Here is a 25606-nt window from a genome sequence, read left to right as displayed (position 1 = left end):
ACTTGGTTCTCATAGAGACAATCTTTCTGCACTCATATTTCACCTTCTTGTGTTGAATGTAATTTGCTAGTTGATGTACAATGAATACAATCAGAACACACAGTTTGGAAACAGAGCTAACTCTTAGTGCGTACAACACAGTGGCTGGGAACAGAAGGGGCGACACTAGAGATGCTGGATCACTGTCTTACAAGAAGGAGGGAAAGATTTTGGTTAATCCAGTGAATTAGTTATGCTAATTAAGAGAGCATCTCCTGTAAACAAGTAGTTATCTGAAAAAAAAAAAAAGGATTCAGTCTTCCTATGCCGTTCTGTAGCCTTTTTTTGCTAACTCAAGCGAAGAGTAGAGGCAGCTTTTTATGTCATCAAAGACTCTCACCACAACTGTATGCCTGGGATTCAGTGGCAGGGACTTACCACGAAACTGATCCCTTTTCAGTGGACCTTTACGTCATCTCCAGTTTGGGACTATAACAGGGAATGTTGCCTTGTTCTTCCTCACTGGGTAGAGGGGAGCTCTGAATGGTGAGAAGTGCAAATGGACAGTAAAAGGGAATAGAGGATGAGAACGTAAAATGGTGCAGCCACTGTGAAAACCAGCACAGGTTCAAAACATGAAACCTAGAATCAACGCAGGACCAGAAACTCCACTTCTGGGCGTTTATCTGGAAGAGCTGAAAGCAGTGTCTTGAAGCAGAACTTGTACATCTGTGTTCATAGCAGTGTTACTCATGGTAACAAAAGGGTGAAAACAACCCAGTGTTCAGTGGCATGTGAGCGGATAAGCAAAGTGTGATCTATGCATTCAGTGGGATATTACCAGAAAGAAGAAATGCTGGCACCTGCTACAAGGCGGATGAAACTTCAGGACATTTTTTTTTCGTAGTCACTAAGTCGTGTCCACACAATAAACTGTGTAAAATTCTGAAAGAGATGGGAATACCAGACCACCTGACCTGCCTCTTGAGAAACCTATATGCAGGTCAGGAAGCAACAGTTAGAACTGGACATGGAACAACAGACCAGTTCCAAATAGGAAAAGGAGTACGTCAGGGCTGTATATTGTCACCCTGCTTATTTAACTTCTATGCAGAGTACATCATGAGAAATGCTGGGCTGGAAGAAGCACAAGCTGGAATCAAGATTGTTGGGAGAAATACCAATAACCTCAGATATGCAGATGACACCACCCTTATGGCAGAAAGTGAAGAGGAACTAGAGAGCCTCTTGATGAAAGTGAAAGAGGAGAGTGAAAAAGTTGGCTTAAAGCTCAACATTCAGAAAACGAAGATCATGGCATCTGGTCCCGTCACTTCATGGGAAATAGATGGGGAAACAGTGGAAACAGTGTCAGACTTTATTTTTGGGGGATCCAAAATCACTGCAGATGGTGGTTGCAGCCATGAAATTAAAAGACACTTGCTCCTTGGAAGGAAAGTTGTGACCAACCTAGATAACATATTAAAAAGCAGAGACATTACTTTGCCAACAAAGGTCCGTCTAGTCAAGGCTATGGTTTTTCCAGTGGTCATGTATGGATGTGAGAGTCAGACTGTGAAGAAAGCTGAGCGGCGAAGAATTGATGCTTTTGAACTGTGGTGTTGGAGAAGACTCTTGAGAGTCCCTTGGACTGCAAGGAGATCCAACCAGTCCACCCTAAAGGAGACCAGTCGTGGGTGTTCATTGGAAGGACTGATGCTGAGGCTGAAACTCCAATACTCTGGCCACCTCATGTGAAGAGTTGACTCATTGGAAAAGACTCTGATGCTGGGAGGGATTGGGGGCAGGAGGAGAAGGGGACGACAGAGGATGAGATGGCTGGATGGCATCACCGACTCGGTGCACTTGAGTTTGGGTGAACTCCGGGAGTTGGTGATGGACAGGGGGGCCTGGCGTGCTGTGATTCATGGGGCCGCAAAGAGTCAGACATGACTGAGCGACTGAACTGAACTGAACAGAAGTCATGTCCAACTCTTTGCTCTTTGCGATCCCACGGACTGCAGCACACCAGGCTCCCCTGCCTTCACTATCTCCAGGAGTTTGCTCAGACTCATGTCCATTGAGTCAGTGATGCCATCTAACCATCTCATCCTCCTCCACCCTCTTCTGCTTCAGTCTTTCTCAGCATCAGGGTCTCTTCCAATGAGTTGACTCTGCATCGGGTGGGCAAAGTATTGGAGCTTCAGCTTCAGCATCAGTCCTTCCAATGCATGATGGGACTGGATGCCATGATCTTAGCTTTTTTAATGTTGAGTTTCAAGCCAGCTTTTTCATTCTCCTCTCGCATCCCCATCAACAGGTTCTTTAGTTTCTCTTCAGTTTCTACCATTAGAGTGGTATCATCTGCATATCTGAGGTTGTTGATATTCCTCCTGGCAATATGAAATAAGCCCATCACAAAAGGACGAATACTGTATGATTCCACTTATCTGAAGCCCCTAGAACAGATTCCTAGAGACAGAAAGTAAAAGAGTGGGTGCCAGGGGCTGGGGGGAAGGGAGGTGGCAAGTTGTTGTTTAATGAGGACAGAGTTTCAGTTTTGCAAGATGACAAGAGTTCTGGGAATTGGTTGTGGAACAGTATGAATATATTTAATACTACTGAACTTCACACTTAAAAATGGTGAAGATGATAACTTCTATGTTATGTGTATTTTATCACAATTAAAAAGAATTTTAAGGAGACATGTGAGCAGATGTAAGCAGGAAATATCCACAGCTGCTCAGATTATCCAGAATTACAGCAAGCAGATATTATGTATGCCCTAAAGAACCCCCTGGCTCCCCTCGTAGCTCAGTGGTTAAAGAGTCTGCCTGCAATGCAGGAGACCCGGGTTTGATTCCTGGGTTGAGAAGATCCCCTGGAGAAGGAAATGGCAGCCCACTCCAGTATTCTTACCTGGGAAACCCCATGGACAGAGGATCCTGACAGGCTACAGTCTTTGGGAGTCACAAGAGTCAGGCATGACTGAGTGACTAAGCACACACAAAGAACCATCTGAGTCTGGTCGAGTCTCTAGAACCAGCTTCCAGTTTGCAGAGGGGCAGAAGAGAGGAAATGTTGAACTGGACCCTGGGTGTGCACTCGGCAACGTCAACTGGGAGATGCCGCAAACTCCCAGGCGCTTCGGATGAACACGTGCAAGGAAACAAAAAGGATGGACGAGGAACCCATAGATGAAAACAGATCTAAGAGACTGGTCGACTTTTCAGATGGGCCAGAGTATTCTGTCCAGGGTTGCACATTCGGGTAATAAAACAATTTAAAAAAAAAGTAGGAAGTGATTCCTTAAAAGTCAGGAAAGGCATTACTGTGGGGGCCGTGAGTGGGGGAGTGTGTGTGCATGGGGTTTCCAGGGCTGGGGGCCGAGTGCTTTTTCTTTTCTGAGTGGTGTTTGCCTTACAATAATCTATTAATTCATATGCTAGATTTCTGTGTTTTTGTTTTATTTTTCAAAAAAAAAAAAGGAAAACCACTTGTTAGAAGAAAGAGAGAAGGTGCTGGATAAGAGGTGTTGGAGAAGATGTTAGAAAGAGAGAGAGAGGAGTCACACCGATCTGGATAAAATCCAGGTTCCGCCTCCCATCAGCTCCGTGACTGTTGGGGAGTGACTTAACCTCACAGTTCCCTCATCTGGAAGAGAAATGATCATAGTACTAAGCTCCTAGCACTGTGGCTTTTTAGTAAGACAACACACACGGTCCCGCAGGACCGTGCCTGGCCCCAGTGAATGTTATAAAAGTGAGTTGTTGCTGCTTCTGGAAATAAGAAGCCCCGAGGGCCCTCCTCCCCTCCACCCCCACTTGCTGTGTCACCCGGGTGAATCGAATGCCTCTTACTTTCCCTGATAATCCTCAGCCCTGGGCGAGAGTGCTAACACAAGCTGTGGTCTGCCTGCCAGGACCCATGGTACTCAGGGCTGAGCCTGCCGAAGCTTGCATTTCCTCCAACAAAGCCTCGGTCTCCACAGGAAGTGCAGGCAAGTGGATGTGTGGAGTTGTGAATATGTCCCAGTCGCTGGCAGGTGAAAATGAGCCCCAGACAGAGGACCGAGACAGTAAATTGCTTCCTGTTGTCCTCTGCAGGAAAAAGCATGCTGCTTTTTACTCCGGAGGCTTGGGCTGTCTCCTGTGAGCCTTGTTTACCCTCTGCTCCCTTTATCAGGCTGGGTGAACCTGAAGAGTAGCCAAATGTTGGGTGACTACAGCAACCTTGGGCGAGGGTTACCTGCTCATCGAAGCCACTTAAAAAAAAAAAAAAAAGATTTTATGTATTTGGCTGTGCCAGGCCTTAGTTGCAGCATGTTTTCCTTGCAGCCTGCGGGATCTTTAGCTGTGGTATATGGGATCTAGTTCCCCGACCAGGGGTTGAACCTGGGCCCCCTGCATCGGGAGCGTGGAGTCGTAGCCTCTTGACCACCAGGGAAGTCCTTACAGCCACTTTTGACAGAATCTCCCCTCCACAGGAAGTGGGGAAAGGACTCCAGTCCTTAATCCCTGAACTGCCCTGAAGGGAAATCGAGACACGGCAACGTCTGGAATTACCACTCCCCCCCATCGTATCTGGATGCAGGAATGTGAGTTTACAAGAAACTACTTTTGTCTAGCGCTGGCATCTACTAGCCACTTTCACTCACCCTGCCCTGGGTTCCCAGAAAGATTCTGTCTAAACATCCCCTTCAGCTGGCAAATCCTTTCATGTTAGGGAACCCCACCCCAGCCCTGCTCCATCCTGAATGATGTAAGGAGCTGCCAGGTTTCTTATTTACCCATCCATTTATTTATTATTGCGATAAAATATGCATAACAAAATGTACTGTTTTCGCCATTTTTCAAGTGGCAGTTCAGTGGCGTTAGGTACATTCACACTGTTATACGATGGCCACCACCATCCATCTCCAGAAATGTTTTCCTCTTGCAGAACTGAAACTCTGTCCCCATTAAACTCTGACTCCCCATTCCCCGTACCTCCAGCCCCTGGCAACCACTGTTCTATTTTCCTTCTCTATGAATTTGGCTGGTCTAGGTATGAATGGAATCATCGTGTTTATCTTTTTGTGACTGGTTTATATCATTTAGCATAATGTCCTCAAGGTTCCACCACATTGTAGCAGGTGTCAGAATCCCATTCTTTTCTGAGGCTGAATAATATTCCATTTTTAAGAGAACTTTGTTGCTGTTCAGTCACTAAGTCGTGTTTGACTCTTTGCCACGCCATGGACTGTAACACGCCAGACTTCCCTATCTGTCACTATATCCTAGAGTTTGCTCAAACTCATGACCATTGAGTCAGTGATCTCCTCTGTTGCCCCTTTCTCCTCCTGCCTTCCCAACATCAGGGTCTTTTCCAATGAGTCAGCTCTTCCTATCAGGTGGCCAAACTATTGGAGCTTCAGCTTTAGCATCAGTCCTTCCAATGAACATTTAGGGTTGATTTCCTTGAGGATTGACTGGTTTGATATCCTTGCTGTTTAAGGGACTTTTAAGAGTCTTCTCTAACACCACAGTTCAAAAGCATCAGTTCTTCGACACTCAGCCTTCTTTACGGTCCCACTCTCACATCTGTACGTGACTACTGGAAAAACCATAGCTTTGGCTATACAGACCTTTGTTGGCAAAGTGATATCTCTACTTTTTAATATGCTATCTAGATTTGTCATAGCTTTTCATCCAAGGAGCAAGCATCTTTTAATTTCATGGGTGCACTCACCATCTGCCGTGATTTTGGTGCTCAAGAAAATAAAATGTCACTGTTTCCACTTTTCCTTCATCTGTCTGATGTGAAATGATAGGACCAGATAACCATGATCTTAGTTTTTTGAATGTTGAATTTTAAGCCAGCTTTTTCACTCTCCACTTTCACTTTCATTAAGAGGCTTTTTAGATCCTCTTTGCTTTCTGTCAATAGAGTGGTATCATCTGCATATCTGAGGTTGTTGACATTTCTCCCCGGGCAATCTTGATTCCAGCTTGTGATTCATCCAGCTGGCATTTCGCTTGATGTACTCGGCAGAGTTTCCAGAGTAGGATCTGCATTTGAATGTTTGTCTCTTGGGCTTTAGTTGTGCTGATTACAGGAATAAATGAAGAGAAGGCATGGGGAAAACTAAGTGGGTTTCTGGTGCCCTTCAGTAGGTCAGAGAGATTGGAGAGTGGGTAAGAATAGAGCAGAGGTAGGAAATGGCAACCCACTCCAGTGTTCTTGCCTGGAGAATCCCAGGGATGGGGGAGCCTGGTGGGAGGCCGTCTATGGGCTCGCACAGAGTTGGACACGACTGAAGTGACTTAGCAGCAGCAGCAGCAGCAGCAGCAGGACTTCCCTGGAGGCTTAGATGGTAAAGCGTCTGCCTACAATGTGGGAGACCCCGGTTTAATCCCTGGGTTGGGAAGATCTCCTGGAGAAGGAAATGGCAACCCACTCCAGTATTCTTGGGTTGGGAAGATCTCCTGGAGAAGGAAATGGCAACCCACTCCAGTATTCTTGCCTGGAGAATCCCATGGACAGAGGAGCCTGATAGGCTACAGTCCATGGGGTTGCAAAGAGTAGGACGCGACTGAGTGACTTCACTTTCTTTCTTAGTGCAAGCTCAAGTGTTTGTTGGGGGAGGGAGATTTGAGGACGAGGAATTGGCCCTTATGGCATGGTAAATGGGAGAAGACGGTTTTTTAAGGATTTTTTGGTTTCTTTGCCTCTTTAAGAATCTTCAGGAGAAGTTTATATTCCATCTTTTTTTTCCCCTGGATGTTGGACTTGAGTCCTTCTGAATGTAACATAGTGGTTGGACTGGACGCAAGGAACCCTGGTTTTATTGGGTTACACTTGTGTGATATGTCGGGGGCTTTCTCTATGCATCCTGTTACATCCTGACAGCAATATCCAACCACTAAAGAGTATCAGATACGAGGAAAAGTGGTTGGATTAGAAGGATTATTTGGCTTTTGCATGTAGGGTGGGCTGAAGGGGCCAAGGCCAGGATCAGGATGGCCATTTGGGAAGCTGTTAGGATGGTCACGGGGAGATACAGGTATGTGTGCTCGGTGGCTCAGCTGTGTCTGACTCTCTCGTAACCCCATGGATTATAGCCCGCCAGGCTCCTCTGCCCATGGGATTTCCCTGGCAAGAATACTGGAGTGGGTTGCCATTCCTTCTCCAGGGGATCTTCCCCCCCCCAGGGGTCAAACCCAAGCCTCCTGCACTGGCAGGTGTGTTCTTTACCACTGAGCCACCAGGGAAGCCCCCAGGAGGAGACACGTATTGCAGAAGTCTCCGCAGAGCAGGCAGCGCTCGTGGCTATTATCCCTGCTCTGCAGGAATGCGTAGTGCAGAAGCTTGTTCATAGTAGTTCTTCCTAAGGCCCACTTGACTTTATACTCGAGGGTGTCTGGCTCTAGGTGAGTAACAGCACCATCGTGGTTATCTGGGCCATTAAGACCTTCTTTGTATTGTTCATCTGTATAGTCTTGCCACCTCTTCTTAATCTCTTCTGCTTCTGTTAGATCCTTGCCATTTCTGTCCTTTATTGTGCCCATCCTTGAATTATTATGAAAAAAAGCTAGTGGAGATGATGGAATTCCAGCTGAGTTATTTCACATCCTGAAAGATGATGCTGTTAAAGTGCTGCACTCAATATGTCAGCAGATTTGGAAGACTCAGCAGTGGCCAGAGCACTGGAAAAGGTCAGTTTTCATTCTAATCGCAAAGAAGGGCAATGCCAAAGAAGGCTCCAACTACTGTACAATTGTGCTCATTTCACATGCTAGCAAGGTAATGCTCAAAACCCTTCAAGCTAGGCTTCAGCAGTATGTGAATTGAGAAATTTCAGATGTACAAGGTGGATTTAATAAAGGCAGAGGAACCAGAGATCCAATTGCCAACATTCATTGGATCATAGAAAAAGCAAAGGAATTCCAGAAAACCATCTGCTTCTCATTCATTGACTATGCTATGGCCTTTGACTGTGTGGATCACAACAAACTGTGGAAAATTCTTAGAGACGGGAATACCAGACCACCTTACCTATCGCCGGAGAAACCTACATACAGGCCAAGAAGCAATAGTTAGAACCGGACATGGAACAATGAACTGGTTCAGAAATGGGAAAGGAGTGCGTCAAGGCTGTACACTGTTACCCTGCTTACTTAACTTATAGGCAGAGCGCATCATGTGGAATGCTGGATGAATCACAAAGTGAATCAAGATTCCTGGGAGAAATATCAACAACCTCAGATATGCAGATATTACTACTTCAATGGCAGAAAGTGAAGATGAACTAAAGAGCCTCTTGATGAGGGTAAAAGAGGAAGCTGAAAAAGCTGGCTTAAAACTCAACATTCAGAAACTAAGATCATGGCATCTGATCCCATCACTTCATGGCAAACAGATGGAAAAAAAGTGGAAATAGTGACAGGTTTTATTTGGGGGGGCTCCAAAATTACTGCAGATGGTGACGACAGCCACAAAATTAAAAGAAATTAAAAGTTTTTCTTGGAAGAAAAGCTATGACAAACCTAGACCGTGTATTAAAAAGCAGAGATATCACTTTGCTGACAAATGTTTGTATAGTCTCAAAGCTATGGTTTTTCTAGTAGTCATATGCAAATGTGAGAGTTGGACCATAAAGAAGGCTAAGTGCTCAAGAATTGATGCTTTGGAACTGTGGTGCTGGAGAAGACTCTTGCTGCTGCTGCTGCTGCTAAGTCGCTTCAGTCGTGTCCGACTCTGGGCGACCCCATAGATGGCAGCCCACCAGGTCTTGAGAGTCCCTTAAACAGCAAGGAGTTCAAACCAGTCAATCCTAAAGGAAATCAACCCTAAGTGTTTATTAGGACTGATGCTAAAGCTGAAGCTCCAATACTTTGGCCACCTGATGCAAAGAACCGACTCATTGGAAAAGACCCTGATGCTGGAAAAGTTGGAGAGAAGGAGAAGAAAGGGGCAACAGAGGATGAGACTGTTGGATGGCATCACCGACTCGAAGGACATGGGTTTGGGTGAACTCCAGAAGATAATGAAGGACAGGGGAGCCTGGTGTGCTACAGGGCACGGAGTCACAAAGAGTAACATGAGTGAGCTGCCTGAACAACAAGAGTGCAGAATCACACAGCAGTGAGGGGCATAGCTGGGAAGGAAAGGCCCTTTGCCTTGGGCTAATTAAGATCTTAATCATATCCTGAGGCCCTAGATTTTCTTTCTGTAAATACACACCCAGAGGAAGTTTATTTGAGCAGCACAGGACTTTGGTCTGTCCCTTGAGACTTGCCTTTGTCTTCTGAAGGGTTCAGAGAAGTCTAGACAGAAGCAATTTTTTTTTTTCTTGAGTCTTTTGCCTCACCCACACCCTCCTGGAACATTTTCCACTGGATGTAAATAGAATCTGTCCTTATATTCCCCAAGCAGCTCAAAGTAAGGTTTGCCGCCATCACTGTGGAGGTGATTACTGTTGCAGTGAAGTCGCTCAGTCGTGTCTGACTTTTTGTGACCCCATGGACTGTAGCCTTCCAGGCTCCTCTGTCCATGGGATTTTCCAGGCAATATACTGGAGTGGATTGCCATTTCCTTCTCCAGGGGATCTTCCCAACCCAGGGATTGAACCCGGGACTGGCCAATTTAGTCAGCAGGACAGAAAGTTCTTGGATGGACTGGAACTCAACCGCAGAGTTCCCTAAGGCATGTTGGAACAAGGTGGGGGCAGTGAGCGTCTTAATCATGTTTGCATCTCTAGCAGTTTGGCCTTGTGTAACACCTGGTACTGAATTATTGCTTAATTAATGGTTCCTGCTTAATGAATGAATGAATAAATGAATTCGTATAATATATTCAGTATTACATGAAACCCTGAAAATGGTTGTGTTGCATCAGGACTGTGTTATGTTAAAGCAGCAGTCCCCAATCTTTTTGACACCAGGGACCAGTTGTGTCAAAAACAATTTTTCCACAGCTAGGGGAGGGGAGACGGTTTCAGTTCAGTTCAGTCGCTCAGTCGTGTCCGACTCTTTGCGACCCCATGAATCGCAGCAGGCCAGGCCTCCCTGTCCATCACCAACTCCTGGAGTTCACCCAGATTCACATCCATCGAGTCAGTGATGCCATCCAGCCATCTCATCCTCTGTCGTCCCCTTCTCCTCCTGCCCTCAATCCCTCCCAGCATCAAAGTCTTTTCCAATGAGTCAACTCTTCGCATGAGGTGGCCCAAGTACTGGAGTTTCAGCTTTAGCATCATTCCTTCCAGAGAAATCCCAGGGCTGATCTCCTTCAGAATGGACTGGTTGGATCTCCTTGCAGTCCAAGGGACTCTCAAGAGTCTTCTCCAACACCACAGTTCAAAAGCATCGATTCTTTGGCGCTCAGCCTTCTTCACAGTCCAACTCTCACATCCATACATGACTACTGGAAAAACCATAGCCTTGACTAGATGGACCTTAGTCAGCAAAGTAATGTCTCTGCTTTTGAATATGCTGTCTAGGTTGGTCATAACTTTTCTTCCAAGGAGCAAGCGTCTTTTAATTTCATGGTTGCAATCACCATCTGCAGTGATTTTGGAGCCCCCAAAAATAAAGTCTGACACTGTTTCTACTGTTTCCCCATCTATTTGCCATGAAGTGATGGGACCGGATGCCATGATCTTCGTTTTCTCAATGTTGAGCTTTAAGCCAACTTTTTCGCTCTCCTCTTTCACTTTCATCAAGAGGCTTTTTAATTCCTCCTCACTTTCTGCCATAAGGGTGGTGTCATCTGCATATCTGAGGTTATTGATATTTCTCCCAGCAATCTTGATTCCAGCTTGTGTTTCTTCCAGTCCAGCGTTTCTCATGATGTACTCTGCATAGAAGTTAAATAAGCAGGGTGACAATATACAGCCCTGACGTACTCCTTTTCCTATTTGGAACCAGTCTGTTGTTCCATATCCAGTTCTGACTGTTGCTTCCTGACCTGCATACAGATTTCTCAAGAGGCAGGTCAGGTGGTCTGGTATTCCCATCTCTCTCAGAATTTTCCACAGTCTATTGTGATCCACACAGTCAAAGGCTTTGGCATAGTCAATAAAGCAGAAATAGATGTTTTTCTGGAACTCTCTTGCTTTTTCAATGATCCAGCGGATGTTGGCAATTTGATCTCTGGTTCCTCTGCCTTTTCTAAAACCAGCTTGAACATCAGGAAGTTCACGGTTCACATATTGCTTAAGCCTGGCTTGGAGAATTTTGAGCATTACTTTACTAGCATGTGAGATGAGTGCAATTGTGTGGTAGTTTGAGCATTCTTTGGCATTGCCTTTCTTTGGGGTTGGAATGAAAATTGACCTTTTCCAGTCCTGTAGCCACTGCTGAGTTTTCCAAATTTGCTGGCATATTGAGTTCAGCACTTTCACAGCATCATCTTTCGGGATTTGAAATAGCTCAACTGGAATTCCATCACCTCCACTAGCTTTGTTCGTAGTGATGCTTTCTAAGGCCCACTTGACTTCACATTGCAGGACGTCTGGCTCTAGGTGAGTGATCACACCATCGTGATTATCTTGGTCGTGAAGATCTTTTTTGTACAGTTCTTCTGGGTATTCTTGCCACCTCTTCTTAACATCTTCTGCTTCTGTTAGGTCCATACCATTTCTGTCCTTTATCGAGCCCATCTTTGCATGAAATATTCCCTTGGTGTCTCTAATTTTCTTGAAGAGATCTCTAGTCTTTCCCATTCTGTTGTTTTCCTCTATTTCTTTGTATTGATCACTGAAGAAGGCTTTCTTATCTCTTCCTGCTATTCTTTGGAACTCTGCATTCAGATGCTTTTATCTTTCCTTTTCTCCTTTGCTTTTTGCTTCTCTTCTTTTCACAGCTATTTGTAAGGCCTCCCCAGACAGCCATTTTGCTTTTTTGCATTTCTTTTCCATGGGGATGGTCTTGATCCCTGTCTCCTGTACAATGTCACGAACCTCATTCCATAGTTCATCAGGCACTCTATCTATCAGATCTAGGCCCTTAAATCTATTTCTCACTTCCACTGTATAATCATAAGGGATTTGATTCAGGTCATACCTGAATGGTCTAGTGGTTTTCCCTACTTTCTTCAATTTAAGTCTGAATTTGGCAATAAGGAGTTCATGATCTGAGCCACAGTCAGCTCCTGGTCTTGTTTTTGATGACTGTATAGAGCTTCTCCATCTTTGGCTGCAAAGAATATAATCAATCTGGTTTCGGTGTTGACCATCTGGTGATGTCCATGTGTACAGTCTTCTCTTGTGTTGTTGGAAGAGGGTGTTTGCTATGACCAGTGCATTTTCTTGGCAAAACTCTATTAGCCTTTGCCCTGCTTCATTCCACATTCCAAGGCCAAAATTGCCTGTTGCCCCAGGTGTTTCTTGACTTCCTAGTTTTGCATTCCAGTCGCCTATAATGAAAAGGACATCTTTTTTGGGTGTTAGTTCTAAAAGGTCTTGTAGGTCTTCATAGAACCGTTCCACTTCAGCTTCTGCAGCGTTCCTGGTTGGGGCATAGGCTTGGATTCCCATGATACTGAATGGCTTGGTTTCAGGACGACTCCAATGCATTTATTGTGCACTCTGTTTCTGTTATGGTTACATTTGTGGTGTGCAGTGAAATAACTATACGGCTCACCGTACTGCAGTCAGTGGGAGCCCTAAGCTTGTCTTCCTGAGCTCAGGCGGTAACGTGAGAGACGGGAGGTACTGTGTGTGCGCGCTCAGTCATGTCGTACTGTTTGTGACCCCATGGACTGAAGCACATCAGGCTCCTCTGTCCACAGGATTTCCCAGACAATACTGGAGTGGGTTGCCATTTCCTCCTCCAGAGGATTTCTCCCCCCCTGGGGAATCAAACCCCCATCTGCTGCGTGTCCTGCACTGGCAGGTGGATTCTTTACCACTTGCGCCACCTGGGAAGCCCATGAGAGATGGGGAGTGCCTGTAAACACAGATGAAGCTTCACTCACTCACCTCTTTCTGTGTAAACCGGTACTGGTCCCTGGCCCTGTGCTTGGGGACCCTGTGTTAAAGACAGAATTCATCCATTTACTGATTCATTGAGTAAATCATTTATTGAGTTCCTCCTACCACTTTGCTTTGAGGTAGGACTGTGGTTCAACATCTTGGCTGCATCTGGAGAGTTATCGAAACTCTTGAAAAGTTTAAAAAAAAATCCTGAAAACTAGACCACACTCAAGATCAGTTAAGTCAAAATCATGTCCAAGGGTGTGAGAGTGACTGCCAGGGAATTCCCTAAGCCTTTTTTGTTTTAATCACCCCATGCAGCGTGCAGGATCTTAGTTCCCCAACTAGGTATTGGGCCTGTGCCTCCTACAGTGCAAGTGGGGAAGTGAGGTTCCTCATTTCCAGGGAAGTCCCAGCATGAGTACTTTTTAAAGCTCTCCGTGTGATTCCAGTGTGCAGCTGAGGTTGAGAACCATTGGGTTAGGTGCCAAATTATAACTGAATATTATACTGGCCCTGCCCTGGTAAGGCTCAAAGTCTAATGAAGAAAATCTGAATTTATTCATGTATTCATTCAGTAGAATGCAGACAGTTAAACGCCTTGATGGAGATACGAAAAGAGCACTGTGGGATCCTAGAGAAAGGAATGCTTAGAGGTGGCTAAAGGACACGGGCAACCTTCAGAGAGGAAGGAATTTTTCAGATGGCTTTTGTTCTGCAAACAGGGCTTTCCTGGTAGCTCAGCTGTTAAAGCATCTGCCTGCAATGCAGGAGACCCCGATGATCCCTGGGTTGGGAAGATCACCTGGAGAAGATCACCTGCTCCAGCATTCTTGCCTGGAGACTCCCATGGACAGAGGAGCCTGGCGAGCGACAGTTCATGGGGTCGCAAAGAGTCAGACATGACTGGGCAGCTTTCACTTCACTTGCTCAGAAAATAGAAGCTCATCAGTATCTCCTTTCCTCCCCTCCCCACTCCATCCTTCCTTCTTTTCGTTCCCACCTTCCTCCCTTCCTTTCTTTTTCTTCCCTCCTGTCTTCTCTATCAACCTTTCCATCCCTTCCCACTCCCGACCCCCACCCCACCCCATCCTTCTCACCTACTTTGTTCCAGGCAGGCTCTGAAATGGAGCCAGAAGGAAACAACAGTAAAGAAAGATGTGGTCGCAACCCTCAAGGCACATTCTCTGAGGAAGAAGTAACCTGTACAGAACCCTAAAGCTGAAAGAACCTGTGTGGTTGGGGACAGTGGGAGCATTTTTACTGCAGTTTAGTGGGCTAGGGTTAGTCCTGCCAGCAGTCTGTAGAGTTTGCACTTTTCCTTAGAGGCATTTAGGAGCAAAGCAATTGTATGATGAGGCTGAAAACAGTATTTAACGAATTGCAGTTGATAACTGATAGCTCAGTTGGTAGAGAATCAGCCTGCAAAGCAGGAGACCCCAGTTCGATCCCTGGGTTGGGAAGATCCGCTGAAGAAGGGATAGGCTACCCACTCTGGTATTCTTGGGCTTCCGTCGTGGCTCAGCTGGTAAAGAATCCACCTGCAATGCGGGAGACCTGGGTTCGATCCCTGGATTGGGAAGATCCCCTGGAGAAGGGATAAGGCTATCCACCCCAGTATTCGTGCCTGGAGAATTCCATGGATTGTCCATGGGGTCACAAAGAGTCAGGCATGACTGAGCGACTTTCACTTTCACTTGAAGTGACTCTAAAGGGTACTCAGATGTGGCATTAATTAACACTGACCACATAGGTTTTCAGTCTTTCTGATGACCTCCAGGAGGGTCACAGTTTGGTGTTGGTAGATCTTTAACACCTATCTTACCCTTGCTCATCTTTTAAAACAAAAAACAAAGAAGAGCAGTCCTCAAAACGTTTGGCTAGAATTTAGATACAATATTCTGTTGTCGGTCTTATTTATTCTAATGGAAAGTTTCTACAGATGATAAAAAAAAAGATGACTAGTTTTTCATATGTAGTGGGATGCATTTACGCTTAAAAAAAGGTGAATCTGTTTAAAAAATTACAAAGTAAATAATGGTATAAGAGATACATGCGTATGCTGTGCTGTGCTGATGGGAGTAGGTAAATAACTGAACGAGAGAGCCAGTTCATCAGTTTTTCTTTTTAATGGTTCATGCTTTTGGTGTCAAGTCTAAGAACTCTTTACTTTGACCTGGATCCTGAAGATTTTCTCTAATTTTGTTTTAAATAAAAGTTTTATGGTTTTATGCTTTGCCTTTGGAGCGTCCCACATAGCATTTGTGATAAAGAATCTGCCTGCTAGTGCAGGAGGTAGAAGAGACATGGGTTCAATCCCTGGGTCAGGAAGATCCTCTGGAGGAAGAAATGGAACCTCACTCCAGTATTCTTGCCTGGGAAAATTCCATGGGCAGAGGAGCCTGGTAGGCTACAGTCCCTGGGGTTGCAAAGAGTCAGACACAACCTAGCGACTGAACACATTTATGTCTGTGAACCATTTTGAGTGAATCTTTTAATCACATATGAGATTCTAGTTTTTGTCTGTGGATGTCCAGCTGCTCCAGCACCGTTCGTTGAAAACACCCTTACCTCAGTTAAATCGGTGCTGTGCGTTTGTGAAAAATCTCTTGGGCATACTGTTTGTGCAAGTCTATGTCTTAGGTCTTTATTCTGTTCCATTGTCTCCACTGATACCACAGTCTTGACGACTGCAGCCATAGAATGCCTTGAAATCACACAGACTGGTTTCTTTATTTGTCTTGTTTAAGATTATCTTAGCTATTTCTAGTTCTTTTGTCTTTCTATGTAGATTTTAGAATAGTCTTCCCTTCTCTGTAAGACATCTGAGATCGAGAGAGAAACTGCATTAAATCTTTACATTGATTTGAGGAGAACTGACTTATTTATTATGCTTACATATTTACTATGAATCTTCTAATCTGTGGACACTGTGTGTCTATTTAGATCTTATCTTTCTTTTATTAGCATTGTGCAGTTTTCTGCATAAAAATGTTGTACAAGTTCTTTATCTGAGAACATGCTGACATCCTTTATTCCTTAAGGATATTTTCACTGAATATAAGATCCTGGGTTGACAGTTCTTTCCTTGCAGCCTCCGAGAAACCTTGTGTCACCTCCTGTTCCTCTGTGTATTTTCTGAAGAGTGATCTGCTGTCTTCCTTATTATGGTAACATGTTTTTCTTTGTTTGTTTGTTTTTTCCGACTGCTTTCCAGATTTTTTGCTTCCTTAATTTTCAGAAGTTTTATTATGATGTGTCTTGGTCTGGGTTCTTTTGTGGAGTCGGGGAGGTTATCTCAGCTGCTTGGCTTTGTAGGTTTCTGTCTCTTGTCAAATTTAGGACATTTTCAGCCATTTTATCTTCCAGTATCTTTTTATCCCCAGCCTATTTTCCATCAACTCCCAAGCCTGTTTACAGGAATGCTAGCTGTTTTGTTGCTGCCCCGCAGGTGCCTGAGACTCTGTTTTGTTTTCAGTCTCCTCCTTCTGATGTTCAGGTTAGATCATTTCTCTTGTGCTGTCTTCTAGTTCACTAATTCTTTCCTCAGCTCCCTCCATCCTGATGTTGAACACGTCCGGTGAGTGTTTTTATTTTTATTTTTTTCAGTTTGGAAATGTCCATTTGGTTCTTATTTTGTTTTTATAACTATTGAATCTTTTTAAATTCTTTATGTATTTGTGGTTGTGCTGGATCTTCATCTCTTCATGTGAGCTTTCCTCTGGTTGTGGTGAGTGGGGGCTGCTCTTCATTCCGGTGTGTGGATTTCTCATTGCCTTGTCTTCTCTTATTGTGGAGCACAGGCTCTAGGCACGTGGGCCTTCCATTTTTCACTTGTTTCAACCATGTTCCCATTTGCACACTGGGTGTTTTTATGATCATTACTTTAAAATATTCATCACACAATCCTTACATCTCTATCATCATGGCATGGGTATCTCTTGATTTTTTTTTTTTTTAATGCCATTTGAAATTTCCCATTTTTGACATGACAAGTGATTTTTGATTGAAGAGTGGACAGTTTAGATTATTTGATGAGACTCTGAATCATATTTGAGTCTTGTCCTATTGATTTTTTAACTTTTTTAATACTTGGTATATTTCTGGCTGCACCGAGGGTTAGTTGTGGTGCAGGCCCGGTTGTCGCCACGTGTGGGTTGCCCCAGGGCATGTGGGATCCTAGTTCCCCAAGCAGGGATCAAACCTGCATCCCTTGCATTGGAAGGCAGATTCTCAACCCCTGGGCCACCAGGGACATCCCTGCTTCAGCAAAGGAGGCAGGGCCAGTGGGGGGAGGGTGCACCGACTCATTACTTCCTTGTGGCTTCTCCCCGCTCAGCTTCTCTGACACTTGAAGTGGGGAGGGGTCTTCCTTACTGATGAGCAGGGAGGTAGAGTTCTGGCTCCCCACCAGGGCCCCAGGGATAACTCCCTGGCTGGGAGGGGCTGGTTTGCCTCCATAGACACTGCGAGGGTGGATGCGGGGTTTGTCTTCACAGATAGGGATGAACAGCCCTACTAGGGACTGCAGGGACACCACCCCAGTGAGGGCAGAGGGCTTGGCAGAGGGCTTGGGTCTCCATGTGTAGCCTGACAAGGGTCGAGATCTTGGTTCCCCTCTCAGCCCTTGCTGGGGAGGATGGGAGCTGGGCTCCCGTGTTTTTCTGTTTGTCTGGCGCAGAGCAGTCATTGTCTGGAGGTGTTCTCTGTTCCTGGCCTGCGCTTTTCCTGTGTTTTTGTCTAGACGCAGCAGGCTTTTGCTGGAGCTATTTTTCTTTTGCCTGTGCCCTTTGGTGCTTTGAGTTGCCAACTTCTTCAGCTCAAAGTCTCAGAATATATTTAGCCAAGTGAAAACCCAGGGGACTCAATGCTGTGTGATTCTTTGGGTCCTGGATTCCAAAGAAATCCAAAGAGTAGCTGGTCCACCTACGCCTCTTCATTTTTCAGAATCATCTTCTGTTTGTTTTAAATATGATGTCCAGGGTTTTTTAAATTGAACTTAGCCAGAAGAAGAGGAAAAAGTACCTGTACCCCATCTTTCTTGAAGCAGATGTTTTAGTATGTGTTAAAAGCTCTCCAGGCCAAGGTTGATAACCACTAATATAGGTTGTAAGCTTCATGAAGACAGGGATTGTGCTTAGCCTTTATGTTAACTGGTGGCTCAGATGGTAAAGATTCTGCCTGCAATGCAGGAGAGACCCAGGTTTGATTCCAGGGTTGGGACAATCCCCTGGAGAAGGGAATGGCTACCCACTCCAGTATTGTTGCCTGGAGAATTCTCTGGACAGAGGAGCCTGGCAGGCTATAGTCCATGGGGTCCCATAAAGACTTTTTATATGGTTGGATGGATGGATGAATATTAGCGTGGAGTCAGCAGCCAGACTGACCGACACACACCTGAGCCCCTATACATACACATCACTGGTAAGTCTGGCCCCAGAACCAGTGGGAAGGCTTGACCCGTTAGTGGCACAAAGAGCCCTGGTGTGGGGCTGGGATGGCCACTGCAGTCGGGCACCAGGTCACTTGACTGAAGGAGACGGAGAGATTGAAGAAAATCCTGATCACCCAGGAGCTGTCGCATATAAACACCGTGTCTGCCTCTCCTTTCTCTTCTGTCAGCTCTTTGATTTACTTCAATATCATAATTCTTAAGAAGAGGACGGCCTGGATGGATAACTTTTGTCTTTGAGAGTACCTTTCTCACGGCTTAGTCTACAAGGATTTGGACCAGAAAGAAAGCATTATTCATCATGTCCTGAAATGATACGTGCGCTCGTGCCGGGCCCAGTACTGTGGATGCTGTGTCCTTGACTAATGTTAGCACGGATGTTTATATTTCCAATTCCATGAATTCATTACGTAAAGCATTTATTCACTTTCCTCTGTTTCTCACTGTAGTGAAAAGGAGGGCAAATGAGGGCAAGGAAGGGGGTGTCTGCAGCTCATTCAGGTGTCTTAGAAGGTGGGTATCACTTAGGCCTTTAAATAAGACTTGCCCTTCAGTTGCCCTTGGAGCTTCCTTAATGCAGGGCAACCAGCAAACTGCAGAAGTCTCTGCGTCCACATCTCTAAAATGAGGGCATGAAGGATTACTTTCTCGTGTGGTTCTCAGCACTGTGAGGATTAAATAAGGAAACCACCCCACCCCCTAGCTCAGTGCAGGTATATAGAAAGTCTTTGAAATATGACTTTTCTTTTTCTCCACTGCATTTCCAGACCAGAGAATACACAGAGCTGGGTTGTTTGGGTTTTTTTTAATACTTTTTTCTTCTGCCATTTAGTGATGATTAGCCTTCAGCTTCCCTTTCCTGTACCTAATTAAAAAACAAAAATTCCAGCCTGTCCTACCAGTGCTGGGGGCTGGGAGGGGCAGACAAACAATCAAGCCAGTCCAACCTTCCAAAGTCTTAAGGCAAATTATACAAGGAGAGAAAACCAGTTAGGTACAGGAGGAAAGGGTTGATATAGCTACATCGTTTCCATATTTCCAATTCTGATGATTAAGAAATTATGGGTAACATTTCACTGTGCTCCCTTTAAGAAACCATGAGATACATTTTAATGAAAACTTCGTATCAGCTAAAGTTGTCCTTATGCTAAGCAGCTAGTTTGCTTTCATTTAAATGACACCAAAAATCTTGTAATTGATCCTGTTTTCCTCTTTGCTCTCGTTCCTGGGAAGCTCAGAGTGAAAACCGTGGCCCAACTATAGTGACCCTTTGCGACCCATATTTACTTTCATTCTTCTTTGTCTAAGTGAAAGTGAAGTCGCTCAGTCGTGTCTGACTCTTTGCAACCCCATGGACACCAGGCTCCTTCATCCATGGGATTTTCTAGGCAAGCGTACTGGAGTGGGTTGCCTTTTCCTTCTCCAGGGAACTTCCCGACCCAGGGATCGAACCCAGGTCTCCCACACTGTAGACAGACGCTTTACCGTCTGAGCCACCAGGGAAGTCTCATGTGTTTATTTCCTTTAAGAACAAACCTTATGGTAAGTATTTGGGGGAGCAACGCTAGTGTACCAAAACAGATCTGGAAACCCAGGCAGCTTCTTTCTTGAATCACTGAATTTCTTTTCAAGCAACTTCATTATTTATATTCCATGAAATTCACCCATTCTAAGTGACTCATTCAATTCAGTTATTGTTAGTGTACAGGGTTATACAGTCACCATCCAAATCTAACTTTCAGATCAGTTCAGTCACTCAGTCATGTCCAACTCTTTGTGACCCCATGGACTGCAGCACGCCAGGCTTCCCTGTCCATCACCAACTCCCAGAGCTTGTTCAAACTCATGTCCATCAAGTCAGTGATGCCATCCAACCATCTCATCCTCTGTGATCCCCTTCTCCTCCTGCCTTCAATCTTTCCCAGCATCAGGGTCTTTTCCAGTGAGTCAGTTCCTTGCATCAGGTGGCCGAAGTACAGGAGCTTCAGCTTCAGCATCAGTCCTTCCAATGAATATTCAGGACTGATTTCCTTTAGCATGGACTGATTTGAAGTCCTTGCAGTCCAAGGGACTCTCGAGAGTCTTCTCCAACACCACAGTTCAAAAGCATCGATTCTTTGGCACTCAGCTTTATAGTCCAACTCTCACATCCATACATGACTACTGGAAAAACCATAGCTTTGACTAGATGGACCTTTGTCAGAAACTAACCTTAGAACATTGCCAACACTTTCAAAGACTCCTTCCTGTTCTCTCCCCCAACCAACCACTAATAAAAAACCCCGGGCAACCACTAATCCTCTTTCTATCTGTATGGATTTTCCTGTTCTGAACACTTCATAGAAATGGAATCATGCAATACGTGGCCTTTTGCGTCTGGATTCTTTTCACTTAGCATGCTGTTTTTGCAGTTCCTCCATGTTATATCATGCATAGGTACTTTGTTCCTTTTAATTGACAAATATGAATGGACCATAATTTGATTATCTGCTCACCAGTTGATAGACATGCGGGTTGTTTTCACTTTTTGGCTGTTATGAACAGTGTTGGAAATGTTAACACACAAATATGTGGGCATATTATCTCCAGTTCTTTTGGGCATATCTCTAGATGATTCTAGTTATTGAGAATCATCTGGTAACTATGTTTAAGTGTTAAGGAAATGCCAGACTTTTCCAAAGTAGCTGTTCCCTTTTACATTCCCAGCAGCAGCATATATGAGGATTCTAATGTCTCCATGTCCTCATCAACGTTTATTCTTGTATGTCTTTTAAAATTATAGACATCCTGGTGGGTGTGCAGTAGTATCTCACTATGTTTTTGATTTGTGTTTCCCTAAAGACTGACGCTGTTGAGCATCTTTTCATGTGCTCGTGAGCCATTCCTATATCTTTCTTGGTGAAGTATCTATTCACGTCCTTTTTCCATTTTTAAATTGGTTTATTTGTCCTATTATGAGTTGGAAGAGTTCTTTATGCGTTCTGGATACATCAGATACATGATCTATCAGATATACAGTATACAAACATTTTCTCCCATTCTGTAGCTTTTCGTTTGCTTTTGAAACACAGAAGTTTTTAGTTGTGATGAAGACCAGGTTAGCCATTTATTTCCTATATTGGTTGTGCCTTTGGGGTTGTGACTAAGAAAGCTTTGGCTAACTCAAGGTCATAAGGATTTTCTTCTCTTTCGTCTAAGATGTTTGAGAGGTTTGGCTCACACATTTAGGACTTCTGGCGTGAGTTGGAGTAGTCTGTGTGTGTGGTGCGAGGGGAAGGTTTAGTTCAGCTTTGCGCAGCAGCATCCCTGCATCTGTCTGCCTCCTCGCCTTCTGCCTGGAGGTGAGCAACACTGCCCCCCAGTGGCAGCCTCCGCCCTCATTCCGCCTCACTTCAGTTCCGGAGGCTTGAGTATCCTGACTGCGCAACTCTTCATTCCGGTTTTCGGGAAGAAGAACCGGACGGATTGGCCCATTTGGGATCAGAAGACAGCCCTTGGTCCAATCACGTTGAGTGTACATGGTGTGCCTTTGGCCACCAGGACCCACTCCTAGACGAGTGCTGTTTCTCTGAGAGGAGGCTTGGTGTGAGCTGGACAAATGCCCCCAAAAAGTGTCTCTTCGGCCTCAGGCTCATTTTCTTGCATTTACCACCCTGGACCCCTGTAAACTAGATCGATGCCTCCAGTTCAGGGCTCCCAGGTCGGATTCCCCCGAACTGCTTCCTGCTCCACCTGTGTTTAAGTGGCCAAGAAAACAAATGAAACAACCAACTAATGGACAGCTTAAAAAAAAAAAACCCTTAGAGGTTTCATGCAAAAATCCAGCTTTTAGGATTCATTTTAAAGTCAGGCAGTTCTGGACTTGCCTGTTGGTGGCCTCTGAGTGGCAACTGTCCTCTTCAGACCGAAGACGTCGTCTCCTGCTTGCCCCAGCGCCCACACTCTGTCACTTCACACACAGCCCTCTGTTCTCATGAACTTTTCCTCCCTGACTCTGTGGGCTTCCCTTGTAGTCCCATCGGTAAAGAATCTGCCCGCGATGCAGGAGACCTGGGTTCGATTCCTAGGTCAGGAAGATCCCCTGGAGGAGGAAATGGCAACCCACTGCAGTATTCTGGCCTGGAGCATTCCATGGACAGAAGAGCCTGGCAGGCTACATACAGTCCAGGGGGTCGCAAGAGTCGGGCATGACGTAGCGACTAAACCGCCATCCTGACTCTGCAGATGTTTGAATGTGTACGGCCACCCCCAGAAAACTCCTTGGGGCCACTGCCTGCCCGCAGAGTCCTGTGCCTCTTGCGTCTCACCCAGAGGCTGCCTCTGAGCCCGGCAGTGTCCCAGTTTCAAGTCAGCCACATTCGTGACGTGCTGGGCTCATAATGGGATTTTGCTATTTGCATTCAGCTCTCGGCACCACTGCCAGCGGCACTGATGAACATGAGTGTTTGATGGAAATGATGCCAGAGCCAGGCTCAATAAGAATATGCAGTACTTGGGGGCCCCTCATGCGTGGCGCCTCTTTCTTAGAATTAGAGCAAAGAATTTAATGTTCTGGCTTACTTGACCAACACAAATGAGGCAGAAGGCAGAGCAGTTTGGAATGGGGAGTGGGGAGGGAGGCAGTTCAGAATGTATCACAAAAGGGAATCCCAAATTCCCACTTTCTACCAAAGAAAATAAAAGATGTTCCAAGAGTGTGGAAGACATTAAAAAACTTTTTTCCAATGGGATAAATCTATTTTATATTGCTTTAAAAAATGAGGACAGTTAGTTCTTACTCACACTGTTACAAAACTAACATGTCTGTCTTCGCTGTTGAAATCTTGGAAAATGTGAGAGATACGAAACATTATTTACTACCCAGAGGAAACCACTTTTAACATAGCAGAGACTCACCATCTCTCTAAGCTTGTTAGTTCACAGAACTGACATCATCCTGTGCAAACAACATCTGTTGAAAATATAATTTCATCATAAGCATCTTCCCATATCATTACTGGTGCTCCGTAAATGTGACTGTTGATGACTGCAGTTATCCCATAATATGTGTGGTTCCCAAAGGTTAGATTATTTCCTTTTGTTTCTTACCATAAATAACGTCTCGGCGGGCATCTTTATGTGTGGGTCTTTATTTCATGTTTTAGATTACCATGAAAGAAGCTTCCCAGAAAACGTTGGAAAGGTCACTGAAAGGTATCGGTATTCATCAATAGTACAGATCTTATCTCAAGTTCTTGTTGGTTTAAAGATGCCTGTGAAAAATACGCCTGCAGCTTCTGCACTGAGGTCCTTCCGTGTCTTCTGCTGCTCTTCCCTGTGTGGGTCTTCGTTTCAGAGCTCATCCCAGAAACTCTGAGCATCCACTGGGCATCTCTCATGCACCAGCGCAGGGGAATAGCGGCAAGGAAAAGGTGTGGTCCCTGCCGGCAAGGAGGTGGTATCCCCTTTATGAGCCTGGGTGTCGACCTTCAGAAGCAGAATTAGTGGGCACTCGCCATGCCCTAGAGGTACCCCCTTGTTGTTGCGGAGAATCAAGTAAAGAAAGAATGATAAGATAGGTGATATAAAGGGGAGTGTTAGGGGGTCTTGAGCACAGAAAGAGGAGCAGCTAAGAGCTTCAAGGCGAGAGGATGCTCCAGGAAGGAGAAACCGCACAGGCAAAGGCATAGAGGGTAAAAACCCTTACTTACTGGAGAAGGGGATGGCGACTCACACCAGTATTCTTGCCTGGGAAATCCCATGGACAGAGGAGCCTGGCGGGCTACAGTCCAGGGGGCTGCAGAAGTGTTGGACACGACTGAGCAAATAAACAACAACTCCACCTGAGCCCCAACCTGCGTCCCCTGAGTCCTTATTCTGTACTCCAGTCTCTTCCAACGATTCCCTCCCAACACCTCAAACGCAGCTCTGGACTTGTATTCTTTCTTTTATCCATCCTTAAATCCCTCTTCCTTCCGCCCTGCGAACTGGTACTCGTCCTTCAAAGCTCAGTCACACATCACCTGTTCTCTGATGTCCTTCTCCGCATCCCCACTTTACCTTGGGAGAGCTGCTCTTCCCTCCCGTGTCCTGCCACCTGCTCTGATCTTACCTCGGTTATCACACTTGTCCCAGTCGAATTGTTGATCAGTCGCTCAGTCGCGTCCGACTCTTGGCGACACCGTGGACCGCAGCCGCCGGGCTTCCCTGGCCTTCACTGCCTCCTGGAGTTTGCCCAGATTCAGGTCCATTGAGTCGGTGATGCCGTCATGGAATTTCTAATGTATTTTTTCTGATGCTGTTTATCTTTTGTTTTTCTTCTCATCCTAATATGACAAATTCCTTGAAGTCAGGGGCAGCACTACTGGTTAGAATTCAGTGATAGAAAACCCAAGCTCATCCAGAGGTGGTTCTGGCTGGTATGGCAACTTCACGATCACCAGGGACCTCAGCTCCTTCCCAATTACTGCTTCACTTCCCTCATCTTGAGGCTGTTTCTCATGGTCCCAAAATAGCTGCTTAAGCTCTGCTCATCCTGTCAGCATTCCAGCCAGCTGGAAGAATGAAGGGCCAAAGAAAAGAACGCATCCTTCCTTTAGGGCTGATTTCTGGAACTTGCCAGCTGTGTTTCCATTTCCATTTCATTGGAACTGAGTCACATGTTCCTACCCAGCCATGAAGAAGCCTGAGGAATGTGGTCCTATTCTAGGAAGCCGTGTTTTCATGTGGATAGCAGAAGTCTATTCCTAAATAGAAGAGAAGGGATACTGGGGACCTGTTAACAGTTTCTGCCACCGGGAAAAGCAGGGAGAGGCCAGGATGATTTCCTCTGAGCTCGATGGGGCTGGCTAGGGGCTTGCTGCATCGCTCACCAAGAAATGGGAGAAAACAGCACAGTTACTGTTAAATGAGCACTTCTGGTGCGTCAGGCCCTGTCTTAGCAGTTTATCCCTGTTTTAGAGGTGAAGAGTACTGAGGCTTCAGGAAGTGAAATATCTTGCCCAGCTAACCAGGGCAGAAGCAGGATGACAGCAGAGGTTGACTGGTTTCCAAAGCCTGGGTTCTGGACTGCTGCCCTGCCCTACTCCTTGCATGAGCTCCAAGCCTTCCACGGACCAGCATTGCTTCAATGAGAGAGAAAGAGGAACAGGTGAGGTACTGGGAGCCTCGTCTCCTGTGTAGCATCTCTCAGATCCTCCAGTTCCCCTTGCCTTCCCTTTCTGGATGTCAACAGAAGT

The 25606-nt window shown here is 45.5% G+C and overlaps 1 protein-coding gene across 2 annotated transcripts in view; it reads left to right on the top strand.

Annotated features, from left to right (window-relative positions):
- HRH1 (histamine receptor H1) overlaps positions 1-25606 on the top strand; it is a 49044-nt gene that overhangs the window by 11348 nt on the left and 12090 nt on the right. Inside the window, exon 1 of one of the 2 annotated variants that reach the window (XM_052663704.1) lies at positions 4472-4576. The exons of the other annotated variant lie outside the window; for it this stretch is intronic. The gene's annotated coding sequence lies outside the window, so the exon portion shown is untranslated. Of the gene's footprint in view, positions 1-4471; positions 4577-25606 lie in introns of those variants that run through there. 2 annotated transcript variants of the gene reach the window in all.

Source organism: Budorcas taxicolor, chromosome 1 (genome assembly GCF_023091745.1).
Source record: "Budorcas taxicolor isolate Tak-1 chromosome 1, Takin1.1, whole genome shotgun sequence".
Lineage (NCBI taxonomy): Eukaryota > Metazoa > Chordata > Mammalia > Artiodactyla > Bovidae > Budorcas > Budorcas taxicolor.
This window is presented reverse-complemented; position numbering and strand designations above follow the sequence as displayed.